The sequence below is a fragment of the Amia ocellicauda genome, chromosome 17, assembly GCF_036373705.1.
Source record: "Amia ocellicauda isolate fAmiCal2 chromosome 17, fAmiCal2.hap1, whole genome shotgun sequence".
In the NCBI taxonomy this organism is placed as follows: domain Eukaryota; kingdom Metazoa; phylum Chordata; class Actinopteri; order Amiiformes; family Amiidae; genus Amia; species Amia ocellicauda.
Window position 1 is genome coordinate 7,017,102 of NC_089866.1, and position 8,628 is coordinate 7,025,729.

Sequence of the window (8,628 nt, forward strand, 5' to 3'; positions counted from 1 at the left end):
GCTCATTTTATCTATTTTAGACGTGGAAAAGGGAAATCTTGTAGTTTGGATATTTTGCATCTCTTATCATAATAGAAGAGCAGTTGATTAGCATTCTGACAAGTGGTGGAAATAGCAACAGCTGTTACCTCTTCAATTTAATGGCAAACATAAGAGGTTTGTATAAGCATGCCCAGAGGGTAATGGAAAGATATTCATCCAGTTTTGAGAATGACTCTGCCGGCTACACTGTTTGTTCTCTTTCCTAGAAAGTATATCAAGAAGGAGATCACGATTTCTCCACTTGCAGATATTAAGCCAGTAAATGTCTGCAAACTGTGAAGGAATGGTATTCAACGCTCCTGTTTATTTAATCGTCGTACACCACAAGAATAAAGCGTGAGAAAATAAAGTGTTTCAAAAGGAGTACTTGTAGATCAAGGATATACAGTGTGTGGAGCAGATGTTTGCATGTCAGGAAACAAACTGTGGTTTTGGTGTGGTTAGAAAAGCAATTTGCACTGATATGTAGTGGAGTCCAAACTGTAAAACAGTTGAAAATTAATGTGAAAAGTGCAGATGCCAAATTCACATTTAATTTGCAATTTAATATCTCTGCAACTTGTCCGAATCATAGTTTTTTTCCCACCTAATATCTATTCTGTCACATCTGTATGTCAAACTCCACCCCCAACACAATTTTATGTATTATTATTCATAATTATTTGGTTTTGTAAGCTCTTCAACATGAACAAGAGAGCCCAGTGTCTCAGTTTCTGTCAACAGAAAATAATAAACTGCCTGCTGGTTTGTATTTCCTCCTCCATCCACCTGTAACTCAGACATGTTGTTATCATCCTCTGTATCTTAAAAGCCTGTCTTTCCAGGTTCACAGCACAGCACCTTGGCATCTGCTATATTTAGACAGAGGGTCAATATACCCTTTCTTTCTGTAGCCAAAGATTAGAAAAGAAAAACAACATACTGCTTTGGATCACAGACATAAAATATCTTTCTTTAATAATGCCTTCCTGATACATAAATGTGTTAATTGCACAGTCAGTTCAAAAGCCTGTTAAATACGAAATGCCACCTGAACCCCACAGTGTTGAGAAGATGAATATATTGTATAAGGAACACATGCAGCACTGCTAATGTTAACATACAAATCCTAATTTCTTGAAAAAGGGAACAACCACTAATATGCTAAAAACAAATCTTTAATTAGTCAGCATTGCCATTGGTGGACTCAATGTAAAACAACACTAATATTGTCTCCAGAAATTGCTTCAAGATTCAAAGGATAAATAAATTAATCTCTGTCAGATATTTATTATTTTGTGTGTTTGCTCAAAACTATTAAGAATTGTTTGCAAAAGAGAGGGGATTTAGATCTTCATTATAGTGGCTCCACTACTCAGTCGGGTGCAAGTAATTAATGGTGATTCTCCGGCTCCCGATATTTAAACGTATTTTTTTGCAATAGGATTCCCTCATGCCGTACATTTTAACTGATAACATTGAGCAGAGTAAACTGGGTTAGATATCATCTTCAGTTAAAGGCTGGGAGGGATGTCTGATGGGCTGAAGGACCTAATGTAGGGCATCTTCTGTTCTTGATTTTGGTATTTAAATCGCAGCTAGGTGTAAAGTTATAGTACTTTTCTATCCCCGCTTGTGCCTAGATACATTTCTAAATCTCAGCAAGTGTCTGACTTTAATAATATTTATTAATAGGCACAGAATGAGGCCACCGACACCTTCTGCCTATTTGACGTGGAATTAATACACAGGCCTGGATCCCATTGCATAAGGACATGTTAAAAGAAAATGAGTTTGCTTTCAGACCGATCTCAAAATAAGCTATTATTTAATAACCAGTGTGCTGAATTGTGTTAATTTGTGGTAGGGAATAAATATCAACAACACAGAGATGAATTCTTACCTGTGTGACAAGTAGAAAGAACCTTTGTTCATTAAAAAATATCCTATGCACTGTTTTCTAAGCCTCTCATGCTGCAAAAACTATTTATATATAGAAACACCTTGGACAGGGACAACAGCTGATGATAATGATGATATATCTCACCCTGGATGAGGGCATCTGCTGAGAAATAAATAATAATCACATATGCCGGGACTACAAACTCTAAGATACGGGAAACATTCAAAGGGAAACATATGTACGATTAATATATTTTCACAGAAAAGTGTGCTCAGAACAGAAACCCCTGCCGAGCTGTTGAACTGTGCCGCTGTACAGAAAGTTCGGGTCACACAGGGATTTCTGCTCTTGAGCAAATGGAGTCACCGGGGATTCAGTGTGACAGGTCATAAGGTGCTGCTCAAACACCATCTTATACACTTAAATGACAGATATACCTAAAAGTGTTAATTATTATTATTTGAGTCTTTTGTCACTGAATATTGCTGAACAAATAAGTCTGTAAGAAGTCAGTGACATACACAAGTAAAGTCAACAGAAACAAATGCATTCAAAAGTCATCCTTGTAAAATACACTCACCTAAAGGATTATTAGGAACACCATACTAATACTGTGTTTGACCCCCTTTCGCCTTCAGAACTGCCTTAATTCTACGTGGCATTGATTCAACAAGGTGCTGAAAGCATTCTTTAGAAATGTTGGCCCATATTGATAGGATAGCATCTTGCAGTTGATGGAGATTTGTGGGATGCACATCCAGGGCACGAAGCTCCTGTTCCACCACATCCCAAAGATGCTCTATTGGGTTGAGATCTGGTGACTGTGGGGGCCAGTTTAGTACAGTGAACTCATTGTCATGTTCAAGAAAGCAATTTGAAATGATTCGACCTTTATGACATGGTGCATTATCCTGCTGGAAGTAGCCATCAGAGGATGGGTACATGGTGGTCATAAAGGGATGGACATGGTCAGAAACAATGCTCAGGTAGGCCGTGGCATTTAAACGATGCCCAATTGGCACTAAGGGGCCTAAAGTGTGCCAAGAAAACATCCCCCACACCATTACACCACCACCACCAGCCTGCACAGTGGTAACAAGGCATGATGGATCCATGTTCTCATTCTGTTTACGCCAAATTCTGACTCTACCATCTGAATGTCTCAACAGAAATCGAGACTCATCAGACCAGGCAACATTTTTCCAGTCTTCAACTGTCCAATTTTGGTGAGCTTGTGCAAATTGTAGCCTCTTTTTCCTATTTGTAGTGGAGGTGAGTGGTACCCGGTGGGGTCTTCTGCTGTTGTAGCCCATCCGCCTCAAGGTTGTACGTGTTGTGGCTTCACAAATGCTTTGCTGCATACCTCGGTTGTAACGAGTGGTTATTTCAGTCAAAGTTGCTCTTCTATCAGCTTGAATCAGTCGGCCCATTCTCCTCTGACCTCTAGCATCAACAAGGTATTTTCGCCCACAGGACTGCCGCATACTGGATGTTTTTCCCTTTTCACACCATTCTTTGTAAACCCTAGAAATGGTTGTGCGTGAAAATCCCAGTAACTGAGCAGATTGTGAAATACTCAGACCGGCCCGTCTGGCACCAACAACCATGCCACGCTCAAAATTGCTTAAATCACCTTTCTTTCCCATTCAGACATTCAGTTTGGAGTTCAGGAGATTGTCCTGACCAGGACCACACCCCTAAATGCATTGAAGCAACTGCCATGTGATTGGTTGGTTAGATAATTGCATTAATGAGAAATTGAACAGGTGTTCCTAATAATCCTTTAGGTGAGTGTATATGCCAGAAAGAACTATGTAATAACTGTAAAAACAAATTAAACAGAAATGATATGCAGTCTGATATGCAACATCTACCTGATTGTTTTCACATGATCCATTTCCTCAGAAGAGTCTATTTAGGTTACATTTTTATTGGTCACTTAACATACTTGTCAAAATCTTGTATAAAAATGAACATAACAAAACAGTAATGTAAGCTAGCTTGTAAGGTAATTTTAAAAGTATTTGATATGCAATTATATGAACAGTTTATAAATAAACATCTATTACAAAAGTCCACTGGACAAAAAAAAGTAACTTTATAGAAGACTCCTATCTCAGATTTGCTCATTCTAACATTAGAGAATTTCTGTAATTTTTGTGGTTGTACAGTGATTTGAATGTTCCTTATGTACTGTCAGAGATAAAGCCTAACCATATAATGATTATTAAAGAAGCTCCCCAAAACTGCCTGACAATTATGACTAACTCCGAAAAACATAGGAATTATTTAGCTGCTACTTAATTTTTGCTTATAGTCCAGTAAGAAAGTTTCCATCATGTTGTCAGCCTACTATAGAATGAAATGGATAAACAGAGTGTATTATTTTACCTTTTGGCAAGTCTGATTAAGAAAATAAAAACTAAAAATTGTTTTTAGCTTGGCTGTTAATTCTTGCACATCACAGGTAAAGAAACAATAGCCTCAATATTCTCAATCTTAAAGGTGCAGTTTGTTCTGAGGCCATTTAATAAGAAATCCATGAATTAATGTCTGCCCAGCGATGAGTAATTCTTATCCTAGAAGTGTTTAGGAGTCAATGAGACAGAAAAGAGGAGATTGCTGTGGAGTATTGTATGTCCCAAAGGCTATGATGGAAAATCTCAAGCACAGGGCAATATTTGTCTATAGAGCAAACAGTAACTGATTAAACCTAGAAATTAATTTCCGATTGCATGTGTTGTGTCTTTTCAGCGATGACCTTTCAACTCAATATTATCCTCGGGACAAGAATGCCAGGAGTACGGCAATGAGAGACCTGCTTTTCTTTACATAACTACCCGGAGTCAATAAATTGCTGTGTGCTCGGCTCCCATGATTCTATGTTATCAAAATGTTTTCATCAGCAAATGAGTTCGCAGCCACAAAGGCGTAATTTGCTCTTCAGTCACTGTGCTGTATGTGCTGTGTCACTTTGTGATCCTCTGAAAGGGCTTTTGTAGTACCAAATTGGCAATGGCAAAGAGAAGATTTAAATGTGTTGTCATACTAATTCTGAAAGCAGTAAGTCGGCCCATTGAAAGCAGGTGCAAAGGGAGCATTAGGGCAGTATTGATGTTTTCTGTTAATGTTCCCACAGTGCGGGTGCTGCTAAAATGAAAATTACCAAAATTCATAGCAATACACCAGTGACCTATGAATCCACTGCCAGTCTATTTCACAAAAATTGATTGCCTCATAAACCCTGTTTTCATTAGAAGGAAAGCTAATGAACTCAAAGGACTGGGTTTAGACCATCCCCTGATTTTCTCAGATAAGCCACACGTACCGAAACCCCTACAGGGGAATCAATATTTCATGGCCAGTTAGGCCTTTTCTATCCAAATCAGAAATGCCTTCATCCATACTCAATTACTCTATTTATGACAACAATTTGGAACCGTGCAATTAAAAGTTTCTCCTGTAGAAAGAAGTGCACTTAACACCGCTGGGGTCCTGATGGCATGCCTAATGGGCATTGATCCTATCCGCTGCAATCTACTCCATCATTTCCACAGACACTCTGCCTCACTGGGTTCGTCCTCTCAGTTTTGTTCATTAGCAATGGATAGGGAAAGTCATCAAATGCGTCCTTCCCAAAACGAAATGACTTTTAACAAAATGAGATCATGCACAAAAGTTTATTTTTGATTCCATTGTCGCTCGAGTGAAGAAAACCCAAGGCAACCGCACAGAAGCAACACTCTCAGAACAACATGACCTGAGCCAATTTATGTATTAACTTTTTTTTTTTTACAACAAATCCAATTAATTTAGTTTGATTGATAGTTAAGCACTTTAATTATTTTGCAATTTGAGATGAATCTACAGCTAGCATTTACACAGGGAGTGCAGCACACAAACTACAATTAAAAATACCAAAATACTTCAGAAGAAAAAACTGGGTCCACCAGCAGAAACATTTGATTACACAATAAATACTCTCATCTGGCAGCTCCAAAGTAGAAAAACCAATAGAAAATGAAGATTAATTTGAAATATATACAAATGTTTTTAAAATTATGATCAAGTTCAAATTACATAGTTAGTGTGGAATGAATGTCTTATGAAAAATGGTTGCAGGATTAATTTTCTAAAGGACTATTCAGGGTCTAGGAAATTAAATGCAGGGGTAGGGTGCACGGCGGTGATTAATGATGTACAGTTAAAACAAACAAAGCAGACCTGCATAAACCAGAAAAACACCCAGCTCCTTGTTGAGCCAACTACACATTGAATGGGTCCCTCACTAAATATATAACTAATAAACAACGAACAAGACAAACCAGTCCAATCCACCATCTGTGATCAAAGTCCTATCCCCTTCTCTCACTGTCTATTAAGTCTCACTCTCTCCTCCTGACTCTCCAAACAACAAGTAGGTCTCCTCCCCTTTTATTTTGCAGGGAGCATGTCCTGACTCCTTTGAACTCAGTTCCTCGTTTCATAACTGCATCCGTCCTCACACACAGCCAATTTCTCCTTCTAATGATGAGTACAAAGTCCTGATGAACCTACCACAGAGGGATGTAGGCTATTTCAAAGCCTCCACAGTACTTCACAGAAAACAATCTAATTTTCTACATGAAGGGTTCAGATAGTGCTACTCTGGCGATGACCGTCTCAGTATTAGAAAGTAAAAATGACTTTTCCAGACAACAAATGCAGTAAATGTTTCCTCCACTATAGATTTAACAGCAAAAGGCAAAGTATTCTGAACTGTGAAGAGACCTTTCATTACGACTAGTTGTTTAAATCAGTGGGATACCTAAATACAACCATAAGACATATTCCACCTTCACCTGTGTGTCTTTTATATCGTAGCAGAAAAGCAGCCCTTACAGATAAGGCAAGTAATCAGCCTAACACTTTACAATATTCACTCTTTATATTCTCCATTTCCATTGTTTAAGGCTTGAAGAAACTGTTTTATAATAAGTATAGTGTGGTGACCTTTCAACAAGTAATGGGCACTTGTTTTCTGCTTCTCTGGTGTGCTTCAAAATACATTTAACTTCCCTCTATGGATGCATTGTACATAGATATCCTGAAGGACTTGGCTAAAAGAAATAAACAGACAAATAATTTCCGCAAGGGTCAAAGCAATACTCTGCACAAATGCACCAGGCAGCTTTCCTCTCTCCGTACATCTTGGTGTGCAGCACAGTATCCTGCCTTTTCTTTATTAAATCAATAGATAAATTATGTTGCTGAGAAGATTCTTTTAAGTTTCTCTCTCACTGTGATTTAATTGTGTTTTTTTGTTTTAAAGTTTACTCCAGCAACATATTAATAATTTATTACATTTATTAAAACAGATTACACCCAGCCTGTTCCTTTCAATCAAACCTGTTATAATTAAGGAGGATTCATTCACCCTTTTCCCTTTGTTTCGCTCGTATTATTGTGCTGTCGTACTTGACAAGCACACTTCAATTTGCATGTGCATAGTGCCTGCAGAAACAGAGATGCAATTTGCCAATAGTCAATGGGAATGCTAGTGGTGTCAAAGTAAGTGCATTGAAAGGTGAGGACAGATGGAAATATACACATTACAGAGACCCTTTATTACCCCACTGGCTCACTGATATCACTAAAGACATTAGACAAAGGATGAGAGGTGACTTTGGTCAGGCATCTATACAAAGACCTTGTAAGCAGATGCCAAGATCAATAACATAAAGGGCAGAGAGGAGAATGTATTAAAATACTACTCCTACTACTACTACTACTACTACTACTACTACTACTACTACTAATAATAATAATAATAATAATAATAATAATAATAATAATAATACAAAATTAAAATGTAATCTCAGAGTAAATAATTAGAGATCACTGTGCCAGTAGTGAGACGATAATTAATTCTTAATGTGCATTCGTCCCTAAATCAACTGTAACTTCCAACTTGAGTTTGCAATTTGTATTATTTATTATTATTATTATTATTTAAATAACCTTGACATAGGTGACTTACAAAATATAAGATCAATACAAAGTGCAATAATACAGTGTATGCACTGTTTAGTAATTGTATTAAAAAGACACCCTATATACATATACAAGATTCTTTCAGAATACACAATGTAGATTTTATCCACATGAATTAACCCAATTTAAACTACAATTAACTGAAGAGACAATTATGGGAAATTACCCATATTTGAACACTTTCAAAAATCAAAAATATGTTCTATTGTGGTCATTAACAACAGTTTCCATTTCAATGAATTGACCAGCCTTTAAGACAAAAATCATGTTCACCACTCAAAATGAAAGACCAACCGTAAAATAAATCGCCGCACTGATATACATATATTAATATTTCAAATGAATCTTTCATATTCATTACTGCCATCAGCCAATTATTTCTCATGTTGTCAGAATCTATTCTCACATATGATGTGGAATCACTTTATCGGAGTTTATGATGCAGTTATTTATCTGGTCATTTTAAAAGGACATGACTGACATCTTGTGGAAAAGATATGAGTTGCAGTTCCTACTACTGAGCTGCAGTTGTTTCAGCCTTTTCCAAGAACACAGTGCATAATTAGTGTGATTTCACCATTTTAGGGGCCTAACCCCTAATTGAAAAAATAAAACGACTACAAAAAAAATCACATTGAAGAAGGACTACCAAAAATGATAATAGTTTTGAA